The 25,513-nt window shown below is 38.4% G+C and overlaps 1 protein-coding gene across 22 annotated transcripts in view; it reads right to left on the bottom strand.

The window, feature by feature from the left end:
* The window catches only part of SCMH1 (Scm polycomb group protein homolog 1), a 232,510-nt gene that overhangs the window by 184,995 nt on the left and 22,002 nt on the right, over positions 1 to 25,513 (bottom strand). The gene's annotated exons all lie outside the window — the stretch shown is intronic.

Below are 25,513 nucleotides of genomic sequence, written 5' to 3'. Positions count from 1 at the left end.
TTTCAAAAACAGCCCTTAAGAATGCAAAAATCCTCAACAAAATACTAGCAAACAAAATTCAGTAGCATAGTAAGAGCACACACAATTAGTAAGAGCATACACAATTACCAAGTGAGGTTTATTCCCAGAATATAAGGATGGTTCAACACATGAAAATCAATCAGTGTAATATACCACAAATAGAAAGAAAGAAAGGAAAAAAAAAAGGCACACGGTAATCTCGATGTAGTGAAAGCATTTGACAAAATTAAAATTTAATGTGCTTTATAATGAAAATATTCAATAAACTAAGAATAGAAGGGAACTTCTTCAACATAATAAAGGCCATATATAAAAAACTCACAGCTAATATTATACTCAATGGTGAAAGACTGAAAGCTTTTCCCCTACTAAGATTAGGAATAGGACAAAAGATAGCCACTTTTACCATTTCTATTAAACACAGTACTGGAAGTTCTAGCTAAAGTAATTAGGCAAGAAAAAGGAATTAAAGGCATTCAGATTTGAAAGGAAGAAGTGAAATGATCTCTGTTTGCAGATGACATAATCTTATATGTAGGAAACCCTAAACATTCCACAAAAAAGCTGTTAGAGCTAATAAATGAATTCAGCAAAGCTGCAGGATACAAAGTCACAAACAAAGTTTAGTTGCATTTCTATACACTAGCAATGAACAGTGTGCAAAGAAAATAAAGAAAATAATTCCATTTAAATAGTATCAAAAAGAATAAAATAGGAATAAATTTAACCAACAAGGCTGAAGACTTGTACACTGAAAACTACAAAATATTGCAGAAAGAAATTAAAGATGTAAGTAAACGAAAAGATATTCTGCTCTGTGTTCATGAACTGAAAGACTAATATTGTTAAGATGGCAATACTACCCAAAGCAATCTACAGATTCAACGCAATCCCTATCAAAATCCAAACTGCATTTTTGCACAAATAGAAAAAGTTGTCCTAAAATTCACACAGAATCTTAAAGGATTTCAAATAGCTCAAACAATCTTAAAAAAAAAGAACAAAATTAGAAAACTTATACTTTCTGATTCCAAAACGTACTACAAAGCTACAGGAATCAAAATAGTATCGTATTGGTATAAGGATAAATAGACCAATGTAATAGAACAGAGAGCTCAAAAATAGTCAATAAATTTTTAATAAAAGTCCCAAGACCATTTAATGGGAAAAGGACACTCTTCAACAAACAAGTCTGGGAAAACTGAATATCCACATGCAGGAGAATGAAGTTGAATACTTACCTTATACCATATACAAAAAAAATTAACTCAAAATGTGTCAAAGACTTAAATACACATAAGAGCTAAAACTATAAAACTCTTAGAAGAAAATATAGGGGAAAATCTTCAACATTTTAGATTTGGCAATGACTACAGGATATGACAAATAAAACACAGGCAACAAAACAGAAAACAGATAAACTGGACTTCACCAAAATGAAAAACTTCTGTGTATCAAAAGATACTATCATGAGGGTGAAAAGACAGCCCACAGAATCAGAGAAAATACTTGCAAATCATGTTTGTAGTCTGTCAATATCCAAAATATACATAGAACTCCTATAATTCAACAAGAACAAAAAACCTAAACAACCCAATTCAAAAATGGGCAAAAGACAATTCTCCAAAGAAGATATACAGATGGCCAATAACCACATGAAAAGATGCTCAGCATCAATAATCATTAAAGAAATGCAAAAATACCTACAATGATATACTACTTCACACTTATTAGGATGGCTGTTATGAAAAAAAGAAAAATAACAAGTGTTGGTGACGATATGGGGAAACTGGAACCGTCAGCATTGCTGGTGGGAATGTAAAATGGTACAGCTGCTGTGGAAAATGGTTTGGCAGTTCTTCAAAAAGTCAAATGTGGAATTATCATATGATCCAGCAATTCCACCCCTAGTTACATACCCAAAAGAATTGAAAGCAGGGATTCAAACAGACACCTGTACACCAGTGTTCATAGAAGCATGATTCACAATAGCCAAAAGTGGGAAACAATCTAAGTGTCCATCAACAGATGACTGGATAAACAAAACATGGTATACACATACAACAGATTATTATTCAGCCATAAAAAGGAACACAATTCTGATAAATGCGACAACATGGATGAACCTTGAAGGCACTGTGCTAAGTGAAACTGGCCAGACACAAAAGGACAACTACTTTACGATTCTACTTACATGAGGAACCTATAATACATAAATTTATAGAAATGGAAAGTTGAATTAAGGGTTACCAGGGAACTGGTGAAGAGAGGAGAGTTATATTTAATGGGTACAGAATTTCTGTTTGGGATGATAAAAAAAAAAATCTAGGGATGGATAATGGTGAAAGCTACACACATTATAAATGTATTTAATGTCTTAAGATGGTAAACTTTAAGTTGTGTATATTTTGCCACAATTTTAAAAAAAGGCAACAGGTGGATGTGCATCAGTGTTTGATAGCCTCATTCAGCCATCTTGCAAAAGGAACACAAAAAGCTTCATGGGGACTTTCAAGAAATCCAATCTTGAGCCACAGAATTCCTTTTCCTGGGTAGTCCTCTATCAATTTTCTTTATGACTTCCTGTTTAACATGTTTCCAAACTGTTTATCTTCTAATAAACATATTCCTTCTCGGGATAATGTTACTATCTATACATAGCATGCAGTACAGATGGGCTTTGGGCTTAGCTATGTAACTTTGTCACTAGCTATGTAAACCTGGACAGGTTACTAAGTGCCTCTGGACCTCAATTTCTACGTCTTTATTTTTTTTATTTTTTATTTTTTTTGAGACGGAGTCTTGCTCTGTCGTCCAGGCTGGAGTGCAGTGGCCGGATCTCAGCTCACTGCAAGCTCCGCCTCCCGGGTTCAGGGCATTCTCCTGTCTCAGCCTCCCGAGTAGCTGGGACTACAGGCGCCCGCCTCGTCGCCCGGCTAGTTTTTTTTATTTTTTAGTAGAGACGGGGTTTCACCGTATTAGCCAGGATGGTCTCGATCTCCTGACCTCGTGATCCGCCCGTCTCGGCCTCCCAAAGTGCTGGGATTACAGGCTTGAGCCACCGCGCCCGGCCCTCTACGTCTTTAAAATGGAAGTAATAGTGCCTACCCCAAGGTTAGGCACTGACTGACCTAAGCTCCTCCAACTATACCAACTGTGATTATAATCCGTATATATTTATTAAACATGCCAAGGTATAAAACTGGAATTAGGAAAAAGAGACTATTACAGAACAAAGAAATGGAAAGATTACAAGGAAAAGAGGCTAGGATCATTCTGTTAAAATAAATGTTCATGTTGTTAACCTAAAGAACCATCATAGCAGAAGAGAATAAACTATGTATTAGGCACTTTAAAAATAACTTCTTATTAAACTATAACATTATTACCCAAAAGTGCATAAATCATAAGTATAAAAGCTCAGTGAGGCCGGGCGCAGTGGCTCAAGCCTGTAATCCCAGCACTTTGGGAGGCTGAGATAGGCGGATCACCAGGTCAGGAGATGGAGACCATTCTGGCTAACACGGTGAAATCCCGTCTCTACTAAAAAATATTTTTAAAAAACCTAGCCAGGCCAGGTGGCGGGCGCCTGTAATCCCAGCTACCCAGGAGGCTGAGGCAGGAGAATGGCGTAAACCCGGGAGGCGGAGCTTGCAATGAGCTGAGATCCGGCCACTGCACTCCAGCCTGGACGACAGAGCGAGACTCCGTCTCAGAAAAAAAAGCTCAGTGAATTTTTATAATGTATCTCCAAACCAAGAAAGAGCACATTACTAGCACCGCAATAAATATCTCCTGTGCCCTCCCCTCCCAGTTACTCCTCCACCCAAGAGTAGCCATGGTCTTGACTTCTATCATCGTAGGTTGGTTTTGCCTGTTTTGAACGTTATTTAAATGAAATTACATCATATGGCCTCATTTATGTCCACTTCCTTCCACTCAACATTTTGTTTTGTGAGAGTCATCCACTGTGCTCCTGGTAGGTGTTTTTATTACTGGACTTAAAGCACCCAACAATTCTGGCATTACTGTTCCCATGTAGATTTTTTTTTAAGCTGAACTTTGGAAGTTAAGGATTAAGGCACCCATGGTCACTCAACTTCTAAATGCAAAAGCTAATATTAAAGGTACTCTGGGATCACAGGTACTCGTTTATAAGCGGGAGCTAAATATCAGGTACACATGGATATAAAAGAAAGAATAATACACACTAGGGACTCTACAATGGGGGGTGGGGGTGGGACGGTGCTGAAAACTTCCTATTGGGTACTATGCTCACTATCTGGGTGATGGATTCAATGGAAGCCTAAATCTCAGCATCATGCAATAGACCCTTGTAACAAACCTGCACATGTACCCCCTGAATCTAAAATAAAAATTGAAATTAAAGATTGATTGATTTCAAAGTCTATCCTCTTTTTTGGTTTCCTTATGCCTGCCTAGTATAGTTTAAAACAAGAAGAAGACCATCCCTAGTTTACTTATCATAGACCATATACAGTGTGTATGTACAGAGGCTTGGCAAATAGTCAAATCTTAAATGTAAAAAAGTATTGTTAGTGCAAGGAAGGAACTACCTAGGGCACTGGCTTTCATATCTTTTTTGACTATGATCCATAGTCTGTGATCCACAGACTTAAATCTAGGTGTTTTTTTACAACTGTATACATTCCTGGAAACCTCACAATTCTATAAAAATAATGCTTGTGGCCAGGCGCGGTGGCTCATGCCTATAATCCCAGCACTTTGGGAGGCCGATCACAAGGTCAGGAGATCGAGACCATCCTGGCTAACACGGTGAAACCCTGTCTCTACTAAAAATACAAAAAACATTAGCCAGATGTGTTGGGGGGCACCTGTAGTCCCAGGTACTCAGGAGGAGTCCCAGCTACTCGGGAGGCTGAGGCAGGAGAATGGCGTGAACCCGGGAGGCAGAGCTTGCAGTTGAGCTGAGATTGCACCACTGCACTCCAGCCTGGGTAAGAGCTAGACTCATCTCAAAAATATATATAAATAAATAATAATAATAATGCTTGTAAGGAAAACAGAGTTAGGAATAGATACTAAAAACCCACGGAACTTTGTATCCTTTACACACACACACATACACATACTAACTTAGTCTCATTAAACTAAATTAAAGGGAAGAAGGAGTACAATCCATTTTAAAATAATTTCCAACTAAAATAATCTTTAAAAGTTATAATGGAACAATCCTGTAGCTCTCCAGAACATTCTTAGAATGGCTTTTTCCCTAAGGTCTTCTGGAGTGAAGATTTGAATGCATGCCATCATCTATAAACAGGAGTTACCTAATAAAGGCTTTTCATGGTAACAAAATGAAAAGCTGAGGTCTCACTTATATGGCTTTGGGGACAGATAAGAGATTATTAATCTGTACCTTTTTTTTTTTTTTTTTTTTTTTTATCAGTTCACACACTGCCTAAGCAGACTGTTGAAAGATGTCAATGTTACAAGGCACCGGAGATCTCAAGATCAACTTTAACTTCTTAGAGTCTAACAGGTTAGAATCCTATATAGAAAACTATCTCCTTGGACAAACAGCCCTGACAATAGATTAGATCCTCAACTATCTGGGCCATGAAGAGGGGTAAATAAAGTAATTTGAGCTCAGTGACAGAACAGCATCCATAAACCATTCTGTAAATCCCCTCTAAAGTCTCAGATTCTTATCTTTTAAAAACTGAGGGAGTTATAAATCCATGGCATTATCCAGGGTCTTGTATGAATCCTACAGAACTACAAACTTGAGGGTAAACATGGTTTCTCTGTATCAAGAAACTGAGATGAAAGATCCAGATTTGGCCTGGTTCATTCTACCACAGAGAAGTCACTTCCTCAGGGCTGCCATTTTCTCAACAGAAAAACAAAAGGTTAGAACTCAGTGTTCTCTTAGTGCCTTCCCAGGTGGGTCCCACATTTACTGCAAACCAGCTGCATGCCTGTTTCCTCATCATTCACCTCTACAAGTATCTGATTTTATGGCTTCACAGAAAATTGAAATAAGGAAACTTATCAAGTTATATTAGTTGTCTTCCTATGAGCAACTCAAGCAGTTGCCTTGACACTCATTTCTGGTTGGGAAACTCTGAGACTACCTATTTTCTCACCAAAAAGCGGCTTCCAGTGAAATGCGTATTCTGTGACTCAGGTAAAGAACTCAGGAAGGGGCTCTCTTCTCTAGAGAAGTGACTTAAGAGGGCAAGAACTAATCTTTGAAAGGTAATAGGTATTTGGCTAAGGCACATCATTGATTTTTTTTAAATTAATTTAAGGTAATGTAAAAAGAATATAGAATAAGCAATCTAAACAGCTCAGGCAGACTAGTGCTCAGTATTTATGAGGAACCTTTTTCATGCCAACTCCTGAGAATAATGCCTCTTTAAACAACTCAGAAAACCTCTGTATGCAAGCACAGAACTAGCAGGAACCAAGAGGCATGAGAAAAAAAACAACACATGTCCAGTTTCACTTCAGAGAGCAATGTTTATGGTTACTTAGCTTTTTGAGTTTTGTTTTTTTTTTTGAGACAGAGTCTCACTCTTGTTGCCCAGGCTGGAGTGCAGTGGCATGATCTTGGCTCACTGCAATCTCCGCCTTCTGGGTTCAAGTGATTCTCCTGCCTTAGCCTCTCGAGTAGCTGGGATTACAGGCGCCCACCACCACGACTCATTAATTTTTGTATTTTTAGTAGAGACGGGGTTTCACCATGTTGGCCAGGCTGGTCTCAAACTCCTGACCTCGTGATCTGCCTGCCTTGGCCTCCCAAAGTGCTGGGATTACAGGCGTGAGTAATCGTGCCCAGCCTTCCCTCCACCCCTCCCCAGAAATCTAGCTTTTAGAACACAAGATGCCTTCCTCAACTTCCTCAACTTTTGACCTAGTAATTCATTCCTTACTTTCATAAAATCTACTTTAATTCTTTCTCACTTTAAGCCTCTGGGGTCCAATGGACCAGGATTCATGGCAGACTTTACTGTACTTTTATATGGTAGTACCATACTATTTAATAGTTTAGATAACTCCAAAAATTTATTTCATCAAAATCATTAATGGGTGTCTAACCTTGTTAAATTTAGTGCAATTCGTAAGTTTTTGCACCCGGACACTCCTGAAGAATACAAACTCTTATCAGTGAGGGCAGGCTCACTAAGAGCACTGATTTTCAGCAAGGGAATAGGAGATAGGAGTAATTTGATGGGTAAAGAGGCTCCACTGGATGAAGGTGTTTCAGAATCTCTAGAGGTATTTGTGTAATTAGAAAAAGCACCTCTCCTAGTCTATATGCTTCTCCTACTATCCTTCCCCTGACCCAGGGTGTAGAACAGTGCTATCCAACAGAAATATAAGAATAATGTTCAGTATTTATTAAATAAAGTGCATTATTAAAATTATTTTCACTTGTTTCTTTTAACTTTTAAAAATGTGATTACTGGAAAAATATAAAATTACATAGGTGACTTTTACATTTTTCTAGTAGTCACATTTTTTAAAGTTTTAAAAAAAAGTGAAAAATGATTTTAATAATGCATTTTATTTAACCCAATATATCAAAATATTATTTTGGCAAGTAATCATAAAAATCATTAATGAAAATACATTATTTGTATAGTGTCTTTAAAATCTGGTATACATTTACACTTATAGCTTACCTCAATTCAGATGCTAAATTTTCATCAGAAATACTTGATCCATATTTCAATTTCGTAAATTTACACTTGAAAAAGAAAATTTACATAGAAAATTCACATATCCAAATTGTTTCGAACATACTTAAAACTTTTCTAACAACTGAACTGAGATCAGTTTGTAATGTTAAATTTACTTAAAATTAAATAAACCTAAAAATTCATTACATCCAGTCATATTAACCACATGGCCATCAGACAAAAACACAGTTCTAAAGAAAATATAAAATTAAACATCTATTAGGTACTTATTATGTGCCAAGCACTGCTTGTATTATGCACATTCCATGTATTATGTTGTTCAATTTTTCACTAGTCTATAAGGCAGGCACTATTATTATCTTCATTTTAATGATGAGAAACCAGTGCAGAGAGATGTCTTATAATTTGTCCAAGGTTACACAGTTGGTACATGGTGGAACTGGGAATCAAAACAATGAAATTTGGCCACATTTCTTGTCTCTTAGGCTTAGGATTTTTCAAGGAAAACTGGGCTATTTAGTATACCTTAGCAGCAAATGCAATCTTTTTCCTGTGTTTGAGTTACAGGTTCTCAGTACTGACCTATTTTCTTCCCTATATGATCCTGTCCTGACCATATGCTAATGCAAATTAGATCATAGCACTCTCCAGCTTAAAATCCCCAAAGGCTCCCCATAGCACTTTAAATCAAATTCAAATACCTTATCCTGGCCCACATAGTCCTGCATGATCTGACCCCTAACTACCTCTGCTACTTCATTTCCTACAGCTCTCACCTTTTGCTTTGCTCCAGCTACACTGGTCTTCTCAGCTATTGCTGGAGGCCAAGTTCCTTATGATCTTGGAGCCTTTACACTCCCTGGAATGTTCCACCTCAATATTCACACGGCTGCCTTCTCATCATTCAGGTCTTAGCTTAAATGTCACCTCCACAGAGAATCCTTCCCTGATCACTCAAACTAAAGTAGTCACCTAGACTCTTTCTATCATACCACTCTTAATTCTCCACACAGCAGTTAGCACCATTTAAAATTTTCCATGTCTATTTATTTGTCTCTCTCACTGGGGTGTTTATGTTATTCATTCAACATTACATCCCAGCACCTGGAATAGTGCCTGGTGTAAGAGGAGACACTCAATAGGTATTTATTAATGAAATGAGTATATGCTAATTTAATAGTAAGGAAAAAAGGCACAAAACTCAAAAATTATATGACCAGAATAGTGGCTACTTACTGAACTGAAAATATATACTTGGATGGCTTATAATTACAACCCACAAATTGATTTCTGAGAGAAATATAGTTAAGGAAAATCTCTAAAAATGAAACAAAAATGAAGGAACTGCAAGATGGCTGAATAGGAACAGCTCCGGTCTGCAGCTCCCAGCGTAATCGACGCAGAAGACAGGTGATTTCTGCATTTCCAACTGAGGTACCTGGTTCATCTCATTGGGACTGGTTGGACAGTGGGTACAGCCCATGGAGGGCGAGCCGAAGCAGGATGGGGCATCACTTCACCTGGGAAGCACAAGGGGTTGGGAGATTTCCCTTTTCTAGCCAAAGGAAGCCATGACAGACTGTACCTGGAAAATCAGTACACCTTTGCCCAAATACTGTGCTTTTCCCACAATCTTAGCAACTGGAAGACCAGGAGATTCTCTCCCGTGCCTGGCCTGGTGGGTCCCATGCCCATGGAGCCTTGCTCACTGCTAGCGCAGCAGTCTGAGATTGACCTGAAAGACTGCAGCCTCACAGGAGGAGGGGTGTCTGCCACTGCTGAGGCTTGAGTAGGTAAACAAAGCGGCCAGGAAGCTCAAACTGGGCAGAGCCCACTGCAGCTCAACAGGCCTACTGCCTCTATAGACTCTACCTCTGCGGGCAGGGCATAGTTGAATAAAAGGTAGCAGACAACTTCTGCAGATTTAAACATCCCTGTCTGACAGCTCTGAAGAGAGCAGTGGTTCTCCCAGCACAGTGTTTGAGCTCTGAGAACAGACAGACTGCCTCCTCAAGTGGTTCCCTGATCCCCATGTAACCTGACAGGGAGGCACCTCCCAGTAGGGGTTGACTGACACCTCATACAGGCAGATGCCCCTCTGGGACGAAGCTTTCGGAGGAAGGATCAGGCAGCAATATTTGCTGTTCTGCAATATTTGCTGTTCTGCAGCCTTTGCTGGTGATACCCAGGCAAACAGGTTCTGGAGTGGACCTCTGGCAAACTCCAACAGACTTGCAGCTAAGGAACCTGACTGCTAAAAGGAAAACTAACAAACAGAAAGGAATAGCATCAACATCAACAAAAAGGACATCTATACCAAAACTCCATCTGTAGGTCACCAACATCAAAGACCAAAGTTAGATAAAACCACAAAGATGGTGAGAAACCACAGCAGAAAAGCTGAAAATTCTAAAAACCAGAGTGCCTCTTCTCTTCCAAAGGATCGCAGCTCCTCGCCAGCAACAGAACAAAGCTGGATGGAGAATGACTTTGACCAGGTGACAGAAGAAGGCTTCAGAAGGTCAGTAATAACAAACTTCTCCGAGCTAAAGGAACGAACATATTCTAACCCATCACAAGGAAGCTAAAAACCTTGAAAAAAAAGTTAGACAAATGGCTAACTGGAATAAACAGTTTAGAGAAGACCTTAAATGATCTGATGGAGCTGAAAACCATGGCGTGAGAACTTCATGACACATGCATAAGTTTCAATAGCTGATTCGACAAAGTGGAAGAAAGGATATCAGTGATTGAAGATCAAATTAATGAAATAAAGCAAGAAGACAAGATTAGAGAAAAAAAGTAAAAAGAAATGAACAAAACCTCCAAGAACTATGGGACTATGTGAAAAGACCAAATCTACATTTGACTGGTGTATATGAAAGTGACAGGGAGAATGGAACCAAGTTGGAAAACACTCTTCAGGATATTATCCAGGAGAACTTCCCCAACCTGGCAAGGTAGGCCAGCATTCAAATTCAGGAAATACACAGAACACCACACAGATACTCCTTGACAAGAGAAACCCCAAGACACATAACTGTCAGATTCACCAAGGGTGAAATCCAGGAAAAAATGTTAAGGGCAGCCAGAGAGAAAGGTCGCATTACCCACAAAAGGAAGCCCATCAGACTAACAGCGGATCTCTCGGCAGAAACCCTACAAGCCAGAAGAGAGTGGGGGGACCAATATTCAACATTCTTCAAGAAAAGAATTTTCAACCCAGAATTTCATATCCAGCCAAACTAAGCTTCATAAGTGAAGGAGAAATAAAATTCTTTACAGACAAGCAAATGCTGAGAGATTTTGTCACCACCAGGCCTGCCCTACAAGAGCTCCTGAAGGAAGCACTAAACATGGAAAGGAACTAGTACCAGCCACTGCAAAAATATGCCAAATTGTAAAGACCATTGATACTATGAAGAAACTGCATCAATTAACAGGCAAATAACCAGCTATCATCATAATGACAGGATCAAATTTATACATAACAATATTAACTTTAAATGTAAATGGGCTAAATGCCCCAATTAAAAGTCACGCAAATTGGATAAACAGTCAAGATCCATCATTGTGCTATATTCAGGAGACCTGCCTCATGTGCAGAGACACACATAGGCTCAAAATAAAGGGATGGAGGAAGATCTACCAAGCAAATGGAAAGCAAAAAAAAAAAAAAAAAAAAAAAACCAAAACAAAAACAAAACAAAAAAGCAGGGGTTGCAATCTTAGTCTCTGATAAAACAGACTTTAAACCAGCAAAGATCAAAAGAGACAAAGAAGGCCATTACATAATGGTAAAGGGATCAACTCAACAATATATATGTACCCAATATAGGAGTACCCAGATTCATAAAGCAAGTCCTTAGAGACCTGCAAAGAGACTTAGACTCCCACACAATAATGGGAGACTTTAATAACCCACTGTCAATATTAGACAGATCAACAAGACAGAAGGTTAACAAGAATATCCAGAATTTGAACTCAGCTCTGCACCAAGCGGACCTAATAGACATCTACGGAACTCTCCACCCCAAATCAACAGAATATACATTCTTCTCAGCACCACATCACATTTATTCTAAAAGTGGCCACATAATTGGAAGTAAAGTACTCCTCAGCAAATGTAAAAGAACAGAAATAACAACAAACTGTCTCTGAGACCACAGTATAATCAAATTAAAACTCAGGATTAAGAAACTCACTCAAAACGACACAATTACATGGAAATTGAACAACCTGCTCCTGAATGACTACTGGGTAAATAATGAAATGAAGGCAGAAATAAAGAAGCTCTTTGAAACCAATGAAAACAAAGACACAACGTACCACCAGAATCTCGGGGACACATTTAAAGCAATGTGTAGAGGGAAATTTATAGCACCAAATACCCACAAGAGAAAGCAGGAATGATCTAAAATCAACACCTTAACATCACAATTAAAAGAACTAGAGAAGCAAGAGCAAACACATTCAAAAGCTAGCAGAAGGCAAGAAATAACTAAGATCAGAGCAGAACTGAAGGAGAGAGAAACACAAAAAACCCTTCAAAAAATCAGTAAATCCAGGAACTTGTTTTTTGAAAAGATCAACAAAATTGATAGACCGCTAGCAAGACTAGTAAAGAGGAAAACAGAGAAGAATCAAATAGATGCAATAAAAAATGATAAAGGGGATATCACCACCGATCCTACAGAAATATAAACTACCACCAGAGAATACTATAAACCTCTATACAAATAAACTAGAAAATCTAGAAGAAATGGATAAATTCCTGGACACATACACCCTCCCAAGACTAAACCAGGAAGAAGTTGAATCTCTGAATAGACCAGTAACAGGCTCTGAAATTCAGGCAATAATTAATAAGCTACCAACCAAAAAAAGTCCAGGACCAGATGGATTTACAGTCAAATTCTACCAGAGGTACAAAGAGAAGCTGGTACCATTCCTTCTGAAACTATTCCAAGCAATAGAAAAAGAGGGAATCCTCCCTACCTCATTTTATGAGGCCAGCGTCATCCTGATACCAAAGCCTGGCAGAGACACAACAAAAAAAGAGAATTTTAGACCAATATCCCTGATGAACATCGATACAAAGATCCTCTATAAAATACTCGCAAACCGAATCCAGCAGCACATCAAAAAGCTTATCCACCACAATCAAGTCGGCTTTATCCCTTGGATGCAAGGCTGGTTCAACATATGCAAATCAATAAATGTAATAACCCATCACATAAATAGAACCAATGACAAAAACCACATGATTATCTCAACAGATGCAGAAAAGGCCGTTGACAAAATTCAACAGCCCTTCATGCTAAAAACTCTCAATAAATTTGGTATTGATGGAACGTATCTCAAAATAATAAGAGCTATTTATGACAAATCCACAGCCAATATCATACTGAATGGGCAAAACTGGAAGCATTCCCTTTGAAAACCGGCACAAGACAAGGATGCCCTCTCTTACCAGTCCTATTCAACATAATGTTGGAAGTTCTGGCTAGGGCAATCAGGCAAGAGAAAGAAATAAAGGGTATTCAATTAGGAAAAGAAGAAGTCAAATTGTCCCTGTTTGCAGACGACATAATTGTCTATTTAGAAAATCCCATCATCTCAGCCCAAAATCTCCTTAAGCTGATAAGCAACTTCAGCAAAGTATCAGGATATAAAATCAATGTGCAAAAATCACAAGCATTCCTATACACCGATAATAGACAAACAGAGACCCAAATCATGAGTGAACTCCCACTCACAGTTGCTACAAAGACAATAAAATACCTAGGAATCCAACTTAAAAGGGATGTGAAGGACCTCTTCAAGGAGAACTACAAACCACTGCTCAACGAAATAAAAGAGGACACAAACAAATGGAAGAACATTCCATGCTCATGGATAGGAAGAATCAATATTGTGAAAATGGCCATACTGCCCAAGGTAATTTATAGATTCAATGCCATCCCCATCAAGCTACCAATGACTTTCTTCACAGAATTGGAAAAAACGACTTTAAAGTTCGTATGGAACCAAAAAAGAGCCTGCATAGCCAAGACAATCCTAAGCAAAAAGAACAAAGCTAGAGGCATCACACTACCTGACTTCAAACTATACTACAAGACTATAGTAACCAAAACAGCATGGTACTGGTACTAAAACAGACATATAGACTAATGGAACAGAACAGAGGCCTCAGAAATAACACCACACATCTACAACCATCTGCTCTTTGGCAAATCTGACAAAAACAAGAAATAGGGAAAGGATTCCCTATTTAATAAATGGTGCTGGGAAAACTGGATCCCTTCCATACACCTTATACAAAAATTAATTAAGACCTAAAACCATAAAAACCCTAGAAGAAAACCTAGGCAATATCATTCAGGATATAGGCATGGGCAAAGACTTCATGACTTTCTTTTTTTTTTTTTTAATATAGAGTCTTGCTCTGTCGCTCAGGCTAGAGTGCAATGGCACAATCTCGACTCACTGCAACCTCTGCCTCCCTGACTCAAGCGATTCTCTTGCCTCAGCCTCCTGAGTAGTTGGGATTACAGGCACACACCACCACACCCAGCTAATTTTTGTGTTTTTCATAGAGACAGGCTTTCACCATGTTGGCCAGGATGGTCTCAATCTCCTGACCTCGTGATCTGCCCGCCTCAGCCTCCCAAAGTGCTGGGATTACAGGTGTGATCTACCGTGCCCGGCCAAAGACTTCATGACTAAAACGCCAAAAGCAATGGCAAGAAAAGCCAAACTAGACAAATGGGATCGAATTAAACTAAAGAGCTTCTGCACAGCAAAAGAAAGTACCATCAGAGTGAACAGGCAATCTACAGAAAGGGAGAAAATTTCTGCAATCCATCCATCTGACGAAGGGCTAATATCCAGAATCTACAAAGAACTTAAACAAATTTACAAGAAAAACAAACAAACAACCCCATCAAAAAGTGGGCAAAGGATATGAACAGATGCTTCTCAAAAGAAGACATTTATGCATTACAGACACATGAAAAATGCTCATCATCACTGGTCATCAGAGAAATGCAAATCAAAACCACAATGAGATATCATCTCACACCAGTTAGAATGGCAATTAAAAAGTCAGGAAACAACAGATGCTGACGAGGATGTGAAGAAACAGGAACGCCTTTACACTGTTGGTCGAAGTGTAAATTAGTTCAACCATTGTGGAAGACAGTGTGGTGATTCCTCAAGGATCTAGAAGCAGAAATGCCATTTAACCCAGCCATCCCATTACTGGGTATATACCCAAAGGATTATAAATCATGCTACTATAAAGACACATGCACACATATATTCATTGTAGCACTATTCACAATAGCAAAGACTTGGAACCAACCCAAATGTCCATTAATGACAGACTGGATAAAGAAAACGTGGCACATATACACCATGGAATACAATGCAGCCATAAAAAGGGATGAGTTCATGTCCTTTGCAGGGACATGAATGCAGCTGGAAACCATCATTCTGAGCAAACTATCACAAGGACAGAGAACGAAACATCGCATGTTCTCACTCACAGGTGGGAATTGAACAATGAGAACACTTGGACACAGGATGGGGAACATCACATCCCAGGGCCTATCATGGGGTGGGGGATGGGGGAGGGATAGCATTAGGAGATATACCTAATGTAAATGACGAGCTGATGGGTGCAGCAAACCAACATGGCACATGTATACCTATGTAACAAACCTGCTTGTTGTGCACATGTACCCTAGAACTTAAAAGTATAATTAAATAATAAATAAAAATGAAACAAAACAATTGGGCACTTTAGTATTTGTAAGTCACTCTCAAATTCAACAGGATCATTACATAAAGTTAATGAGTGGATGGAAGGAGTTGAGAGACACAATCATGAATACAATTTAGCTTTTCATTCCCTAGGAAGCAGACTCAGAAAAATAAGAATAAAAAATTTAGCTTTTCAAAGATTTTTCTGAATCTTTGAAGTCCTTACAGCTTAAGGAAATCCATGTAATAAAAAGACATGTTCTATCTAATTAAAACTCATTTAAAAGATGCATTGTGATGATAAAAGATTTACAAATATGAGTACATACTTTGCAGTACCAGAAGATAGGAAAGAGTGCCATCAAAGAACCAGAAACAAACATTTCTGTAACATATAATAGAGAACATCAATCAAAGCTGAGAGGCTCTAACCAAACATAGGCAAAAGACTGTATTTAATCCTTGGTCATATTAAATAGTCCCATTTTCCTGAAAAACCAACCAACCCAAGCTCAGAAACAGGAAATGGTCATGATAGAAAATATTGAGATACCTAAGGTTTTAGACCATGCTGGCAACCCACTCTATGTAAACAGAGCTTTTTAGCTGCAGTGTTTGCCACTAGGCACAAAATATGCAGCATTTTTTAAAATTAATTTTTAAAAATACATACTTTATTCCAGCTTGGGCAACAAAGTGAGACTCTGGGGGGAAAAAGATATATAGTTTCACAGGAGAAAAAGACAAGGACTAATATAAAGAACCTACTATAAATATGACATTAAAAAAGATTAACTAAAGGTATTCTCTGGATAATGCAATGGATGATCTGTATGCCAGTAAATGAATTCATGCTACAAATGAGAGTGTAGGAACACAAATAGTACAGATAGATCCAAATAATAAATAACTTGGTAAATAAAATTCATCAGAGGTAAAAAGCAATATAAGTTGTTAAAGTACAATTTAATCACAAATATTTAAAATGTATTTGCATTCTCAGCCTCCAAATTAGTTATAAACCTTTTACAGAAAAGTCCCAAAGAAATCAATAGAGAAATCTGTATACAGCTGGTGAGTAAAGGGAAGACACATAGATATGTGATATTTACAAGTATCGGTAAAATTTAGGTTGTGGCTATAATGTTTTTCATTATAAACCCTTTCACTTTTGTTTTATGTTTGTGATGGGCTTCAGGACACGGTAATCCCCAGATATTTTAAGCTGAAGGAATGTGAGAAAACAACAGAAGCAGGAAGGTAACCTTCACCTTCCTCCATCTCCTCCGTTGTAGCAGGACAAAAAACTTTCCCAGGTTTTATGGGTTTTCTGAACTCTCCCAGAAGCAAGTCATAAGACCCTCATGTGACAGGTTCCTAGAGGAAAGGAGCCAAAGACACAGAGAGACCAAGAAGAATCTGAACAAACAGGTCTAAATTACCCCCACTTATTACCATTAGATCATACCTGCTTTGTCCAATTCTATTGCTCCCCAATTATCTACTTCATTATCACATCTAGCATAAAAATATACAAGTTTAACTGCTTCTTCAGGTTTTCATTTCTTTACGAAGCCTTCTGTGTCACATAAAACTTAAGAAACCACTGATTATGCTTTTCTCTTGTTAATATGTCTTTTGTTATAGGGACTTTAGCCATGAACCTAGGACAGGTGAGGAAAAGACATTTTCCTCCCCTACAATTGCTTAAGTTTGTTTTTTTTTGAAAACAAAAAAAAAACCTTTAAATTATTTCAATGAAGCTGCTGTCTCAAAGCTCAATACTGGGCAACACTGAAAAGGTAAGTAGGTGACAGCAAAGAGACTACAGAAAAACCCAACATGTATTGTTAGCACTGTTTTACATATAATGACCATCTCATCACAATAAATCTATTAACTAGATGGTACTGTCTCAATTACACACATGGGTACATGCACACACACATACATGCACACACCTGAGGCTCAGAGACTAACTTAACCAAGTTACTGGAGTATCAGTGAATATTAAGCCTGAGTAAGCCTGGGATAAAAATATGTATACAGGTTTTTAAATCTACCTGAAATCTAAAAATATTATTTATTTTCTACAGATATCCAAGAAAGTGACTCTATCTCTGCTTTACTTGGGGCGGTGCTTTAAATAATGAGAGCAATATGAAATATACTTTAAAAAATATAACAATATATAATAATTATACAAAATATAAGTAACTTAAGTGTCAAAGTCCTTTATAATTTTCAACATTATCTGACTCATATATTGTCTTACTTGATTTTGTTATTTGTTTACACCTTTTACATTTCAAGTAATTCACTTGAAATTAGGATCTAGATCTGATTCATTTCTACATTCTTTGAAACAGGGCCTTGAACAGTAATTATTTAATAAACATTTACTTAAAGAAAGAATGTGATCCTCGCAATAAACATGCAAAATGGCTAGGACGACTATTCACATTATTGTTATTAAATACTTGCAAGAACGGAGGCAGAACATACTCTGATGCTATTTCTCAGCTAAATAGTTCATTTGTTGAAACAGGGCTCCCCAATCTTTTCCCATTATACCCTGACGCAAAAAAAAGACACCAACCCTGATTCTCCAAATGAGGGTCTGACAGGGTGTCCAAAGGAAAAAGCTTTGATTATATTATTTTTTGAGTGTTTGGGAAATCCTGAAATATGGATCTTAACGTAAATATAAAGTGTTTGAAAACGTCTCGATTTCTATTTCATTGCAACAGAATGGTAGAAGGAAAATGAAAGTGCTTCTTCAAAATGCTAAACTTGGTTATAAGTTACCTAAAACTCAAGAAAAACAGAATTTGAAATATAACAGCTAGCATTTATACTCAGCTCTTTGGAACAACTCCATGTGTATGCTATTTTTTGTGATTTTTCATAATATCCAGTGAGACTTTACTATTATTCCTATTTCATTAATGAAGAAGCTTCAGAGACAGTTAAGTGTTACAGTTTGTAGGTGGCTGAATTGGGATCTGAAACAACCTAAGTCATGCTTTTTGCAGTCTACTATGCTGTTCCTTACAGAGAATTAGTAAATAGCTTTCTAACTGGTCTCTCTCTACTTCCATTCCATCCTGTAAAAGACAACCAGAGTAACTCTTCTGAAATAAAAATTTGATCATGTGGCTTCTCTGCTTAAAATCTTTCAATGAATCCATGTACCTTACAAGATAAAATCCACCAGAACCCTTGGCACAGTATATATAACACTTCAAAACCTAAATCCTTTAAGATTTGGCCCCTTACTATGTCTCCAACCTCATCTACTTCTTGTCTTTACTTCATTTCATTTCATTTCATTTTAATTTTTCAGGATCTAGGGCTGACAATCTTCTCTTTATTTCCCTAAGTTATTCCAAATGATTTGCAGTCCCTCCACTTATCTGCAATAAGGTCCCTTTTCCTACTATGCACCGAACTCATCAACCTATAACCCATTCTTCCAATTTTAACTCAGAAATCAATGAATCCCCTTTCTCAGCCTTCCTGCTCCTTTCTCTAGACGATCATTTCCTCTTGTATGCTACATTTATATCTGACCCACACTTATGGCATTTAAATACCATATTAAAATTATTTGTTTACACACCTTTTCTCTCTATTTGATAGTGAAGCCCTAAGGGATGTCTCATTCATGTTTACAACCCTGGGATCCAATACACTGCCTGACAGTAGCAGGCATCAGATGCATGTTTGCCGAGCTCAATTTAATATACTCAGAAAGTATACAAATGTTAACATAGGATCTGGATATTACAAAATATAAATGTTTCAAAGGGGAAAAAAGCCTAAAACCCTTTAACTGATTGTGTACAACAATGGCAGTTGCCCTGAAGGTCCCTGTTAGCATTCTGTGCCCCAGCTGGGTCTCCAGAAGGTTTATTACTTTCATATTACCACTGTGGCAATTTGCTAATGAGCTCAGTAAAACCAAGACAAATTGAAATGACAGCCCTGGCAACTAACATCTCTTATTCATCACTGGAGCTAGTCTCGCACTAGCAGTGCCATGGATAAGCCTTCTTCAATGCAAAACAATTTTTATGGAGCATCTTCTAAGAGATCTGCAAACACTGTGATCAACACTAAAGGAAATCCAAAAAAGTATAACTCCTCATTAAGGTAGGCAAAAGTTGTGTTTTTGAAAAATAACTCAAATGAAAAACATAGCTATCTGTTAAAAGTTACAGTCAAGGATTCATTACATGATTAATCAATTGTGGGTCAGCTGCCTATCTAACTGAAGTACCACCAGGACTCTTCTACCTTCACCATGATGAAGGCAGGCATTACAAGAATTTGCATGAGAAGGAAACCAAGAGCCACAATTAGGCATTCTGGCAGAAGTCTGTAAAAGTAAAGCCCCACCCCTGCAAAGGTTGGAAGGCTGAAGGCTTCTTGGCACCAGAGCATCCCTACTTAAGACTGATCTCTTGAGATAATGCCAAATCATAAGCTGTTAACATAGCAAAAGTAAACTTTATAGTACAACTAGAAACAAATATGTTCTGAGGAGAGAAAGACAAAGGGCAGGAAAACCTGAGGATGGAGGAAGATACTTTGTACTCACTGCTTTGCACTGATGACTATAGTACCTCCAGGAAACATCTCTATTTTAGTTTCCCAGGGCTGCTATAACAAAGTACTCTAAACTGACTATCTTAAAACAACAGAAATGTATTCTCTCATAGTTGTGGAGGCCAGAAGTACAAAATCAAAGAGTCGGTAGAGTCATGCTCTCTCTGAAGATCCTTCCCCATCTCTTCTACCTTCTAGTAGCTGCCAGGAAACTAATACGGATTTTGGTACCAAGAGTGGTGTACTACTCTAACAAATACTTAAATAAGTGGCTTTGGAATGGGGTAATGGGTAGGGGATGAAAGAATTTTGAGATGCTTGACAGAAAAAGTCTAAATTTCCTTGAAGAGATAGTTGGAAGAAATATGAGCACTAAAGATGCTTCTTGTAGAGCCTTCAAAGGAAATGATCAACATGTTATTGGACACCTTGTTATGTAGCAGCAGCAAACTTGTCTGAATTATGTTGAGCCGCTAGGTGAAAAGTAGAACTTATAAGTGACAGACTTGGATATTTGGCTGAGGAGATTTTTAACCGAAGTGTGGAAGTATGTTCTGGGTTCTCCTTGGTGCTTATAAAGTGTGAGAGGAAAGAAATAAATTGAGGAATAAACTATTAATATTAAGCAAAAAAGGAACAGCACTTGGTAATATAGAAAACTATCTGCTGGCCGGGCCCGGTGGCTCACGCCTGTAATCCCAGCACTTTGGGAGGCCGAGGTGGGCAGATCACGAGGTCAGGAGATCTAGACCATCCTGGCTAACACAGTGAAACCCCATCTCTACTAAAAATACAAAAAATTAGCCGGGCATGGTGGCGGGTGCCTGTAGTACCAGCCACGCGGGAGGCTGAGGCAGGAGAATGGTGTGAACCTGGGAAGTGGAGTTTGCAGTGAGCCAAGATCGCGCGCCACTGCACTCCAGCCTGGGCGACAGAGCAAAACTCCGTCTCAGAAAAAAAAAAAAGAAAGAAAATTATCTGCCTATCCAGATAGTGTGCTCTGGAAACAAGGCCAAGGCAAGGGTACAGCTGGACAATCATTTGCATGTGATTCACAAACCCAGTCAATCATCTCTGCAAAAGCCAGGAATAGAGATACAGTTATGTAGCAAAGACATGTGGAGAACATTCGTGTTAGATGGATTGGACCTGCATTGCACAGGAGACTGACAAGGTTTTTGAGAATTTCATACCAGCAAAAGTACTACCAGCCATGACTGAAATGGACAGAGATGGAATGACATACAGAAGACTGGCTCTGAGGGCAAAGCCACAGACGCAGAGGTCTGGGCCAATGAGACATTCCCAGGCTAAAGCGGTAGGGCCGCCCCAGCAGTCCAGAGGACAGAGAATCAAGCCAGAGAGAATTATTCTCAGGCTCTGAAATCTAATGCAGTTTTCCCTGCTGGGTTATGAACTTGCTTTAGACCAGTGACTCCCTTATTCTTTCCATTTTCTCCCTTTCATAATGGCAATGTCTTTCCTATGCCTATCTTACCATTGTATCTTGGAAGCAAATAGCAACTTGTTTTCTAGGCTTCATAGCAGATGGGAAGAAATTTTGTTCAGGAGGGACTACACCCAGAGGCTCACTCATATCTGATTTAGATTATATAAAAGATGAAATTTGGAACTTTTTGAGTTGATTACATTTAGATGGGATTTTGGATTTAGAGTTGATGCTGGAAGGAGTTGAGGCTTTTGGAGATGTTGGGATGGGATGGATATATTTTGCACATGAGAAGAACAAAAATTTCAGGGGGCCAGAATTGTGAACTGTGTTAAATTGTGTCCCTAAAATTGTGTGCCCCTGGTACCTGTGAATTGCCCTTACTTGGAAATAGGGTCTTTGCAGATATAAACAAGTTAAGATGAGGTCATTAGGGTAAGCCATGATCCAATGTGACTGGTGTCCTTAAGAGTTAAAGATCATATAAAAACAGAGACACATAGGGAGAACACAATGTGACATCAGAGTCAGAGACTGGAGTAATACAACCGCAAGCCCAGGAACACCAAGGACTGAGCTAGAAAAAGGCCAGAAAAGATTCTACCCAGAGTCTCTGAGGGAGCATGGCCTAGTTAATACCTTAATTTTAGACTTCTAGCCTCCAGACTGAGAGAATAAATTTCTGTTGTTCTAGCCAACCAATTTGTGGTACTTTGTTACAGTAACCTAGGAAACTAAAACACCTCTTAATACTAGCTAATATCTATTTAAGACTTAGTACATACCAGGCATGGTATTAAGTGCTTTACACCGGTGACTGCACTTAAATCTCACCACAACCCCATGAGGAAAAGAAATAACTTTCTACTAAACCACTGTTAACCACTACACTAAACTTTCTCTTATGTACCATGTGTTATATAATTTGTCCGGTCTTTGTAACAGGTTCCTGGCACAGAGCTTCTAAAACCCCTGGAATTTTCCAAGTGATATAAATAGCTTTATTATTCATAAGACCCTGGGATCACACCTTAGTTTCTGTTAGTCAGATGGTTCAATATGTGGGCTAGTTACCAGAAGAACAAACAATATGATTAGAGGGCTAGGGCTCTGAACAAGCCCAACCTCTGGGGAAGGGAGGGGGCCTGAACACTGAGTTATCAATTATGCCTACATATGAAACCCTAATAAAAACTCTTGAAGCTCAATGCTGCTTCCTAATCTGTGAACACACTGATATGCTAGAAGGTTGATGTGCCCCAATTCCATGGAATGAGGGCACAGAAGTTCTGCAACTGATATTCTCCCAGGCCTCACCCTAAGTGTCTCTTCATTTGGCTGTCCCTGATTTGTTATCTTTTATAATAAGCCTGTAATAATAAGAACAGCACTTTCATGAGTTCTGTGAGTTGTTCCAGTGAATTGTCAAACCTGAAGGGGATTGTGGGAACTCCTCAAATTTGTAGCCAGCTGGTCAGAAGTATGGGTGGCCTGGGGATCTGACTTGAGACCAGCATCTGAAATGGGGCAAGTCTTGTTGGAGGCCATGCTCTCATAAACTTGTGGAGTCTGACTCTAACTCTGGATGGTTGGTGTCAGAACTGAATTGAAATACATCGGATGCCATCAGAATAGCTGGGGTTAAAACAGAATACCATAATTGAAAGTCCTATAGAAGCTCAGTATACTCAATAGTAAGTATCAAATACAAAAACATGGCCGGGCACGGTGGCTCATGCCTGTAATCCCAGCATTTTGGGAGGCCGAGGTGGGCAGATCACTTGAGGTCAGAAGTTTGAGATCAGCCTGGCCAACATGGCGAAACCCTGTCTCTACTAAAAATACAAAAAAAACTTAGCCAGGCATGGTGGCAGGTGCCTGTAATCCCAGCTACTCAGGAGGCTGAGGCAGGAGAATCACTTGAACCTGTGAGGCAGAGGTTGCAGTGAGCTGAGACTGTGCCATTGCATTCCAGCCTGGGCAACAGAGCAAGACTCCATCTCACAAAAAAAAAAAGTACTATACAAGATACAAGTCACTTGGTCCTTCAGATCTTTGACTTTCATATAACCACTCTTTCATACATTATACATTAATCAACATAAACTTTTTCTCATCTGTAGAATTGGGCTTTTCATTATTTCTCTTAAAAATAATAATTTTGAGCTGATGAATGGTGACATGTCTATCAGGAAAAAGAGGTAAGGTACTTACTAGGTATTTGGGGATTGGGACTTATTTGCTCATGCAAGGCAAGGACACAATCCCCAGTTGGAGGACCCATGGCCTGCTTTAATCACTCCTCACTGACCCCATATATAGCAAGCACCAATTGCACTGTGGGCAGGCAGTGGTTGAGGGAGTTTTACCAGAGTTTACGTATATGTGTTTAGAGGAAGTATGTCCAATTCCTTGACTCATGAAATAATAGTTCATTTTCCCAAAAAATGTTACGTGAACTAGGCCCTATAAATGACTGAAATACATTTTAAAGCCAACATATTTAGTACAAAACCAATTCAAACAGAAAGTGAGTTTCATGATGATTTTTTAACGTCTCATCTCTAACTAGACTCTAAGCTCCTTGAAAGCAGGAACTATACTTATAGCTATCTCTAGCTCAAAAACCAACTCATCTGGATAGAAAAGGAAGAGCAGATTCAGAGCACACAATTTGTTTAGCTTCGTTAACACATGTTTTGGTGACTTCTACATACTAGGCCAATGCTAGAAATATAGAAACATCAAATTCTGGTGTAATGGAAGGCAGAAATCTTAGAGAGAACACAGATTAAATTCTTTATCTTGGATTAATTACTTAATCTCTTTGTCTCATCTTCTTTAATTGTCAAATGAGGATGAATAAAGTCATTTAGTGGCATAGATTGAAAAGATTAAACAAATAGCATGCGTGGCCAAAAGAACAATACTAAATAAATGGTAACCATTATTATTATTACCATCATCATCATCATCAATACCGTATTTCAAATTTCAAGAGTGCATGCAGTCACAAAATGACAAATGTTATATAATTCCTCTTACATGAGGTTCCTATTTAGTCAAATTCAGAGATAGAAAGTAAGAGTAGTGGTTGCAGGAGTTGGAGGAAGCGGAAAACGGGGAGTTATTGTTTAGTGGGTACAGTTTTAATTGGGGAAGATGAAAGCAACCTGGAGGTGGATGGTGGTGACGGTTGCATAATAAAGTGAATGTACTTAATGACACAGAACTGTACATTTAAAAATGGTTAAAATAGGCACAGCACTTTGGGTGGCCGAGGTAAGAAGATCACTTTGGCCCAGGAGTTCAAGACTAGCCTAGGCAACATAGCAAGACACCATTTCTACCAAAAAAAAAAAAAAAGATGAAATAATAAATTTTGTTATATATATATATTTTATGACACACGACACAAAAATTCAATAAGGCATGGCTAAATGCTCACAGCAAAAAAAAAAAAAAAAAAAAAAAAAGGCTAGGGGCCAGGTGCAGTGGCTTATCCTATAATCCCAGCACTTTGGGAAGCCAAGCTGGGCAGACCACTTGAGGCCAGGAGTTCAAGACTAACCTGGCCAACATGGCAAAATCCTATCTCTACTAAAAATACAAAATATATATATATATGTGTGTGTATATATATACGTGTATATATATGTATATATATGTGTATATATATGTATGTGTATATATATATGTGTGTGTGTGTATATATATATATAAGCCAGGTGTGGTAGCAGGCACCTGTAGTCCCAGCTATTCAGGAGGCTAAGGCAGGAGAATTGCTTAAACCCGGGAGGCAGAGGTTGCAGTGAGCCGAGATTGCGCCACTGAACTCCAGCCTCAGTGACAGAGCAAGACTCCGTCTCAAAAAAAAAAAAAGCTAGGGAACAAAAGGACTGGAGATTGACATCATTAAGCAATTAAGCAATGATAAGTCTTGAGAGAGCAGAACCATCTACAGATGTCATGA

This window comes from Piliocolobus tephrosceles, chromosome 1, assembly GCF_002776525.5.
Source record: "Piliocolobus tephrosceles isolate RC106 chromosome 1, ASM277652v3, whole genome shotgun sequence".
NCBI lineage: Eukaryota > Metazoa > Chordata > Mammalia > Primates > Cercopithecidae > Piliocolobus > Piliocolobus tephrosceles.
The sequence above is the reverse complement of the archived record's forward strand: the minus strand, read 5'-3'. Positions and strand labels throughout refer to the sequence as shown.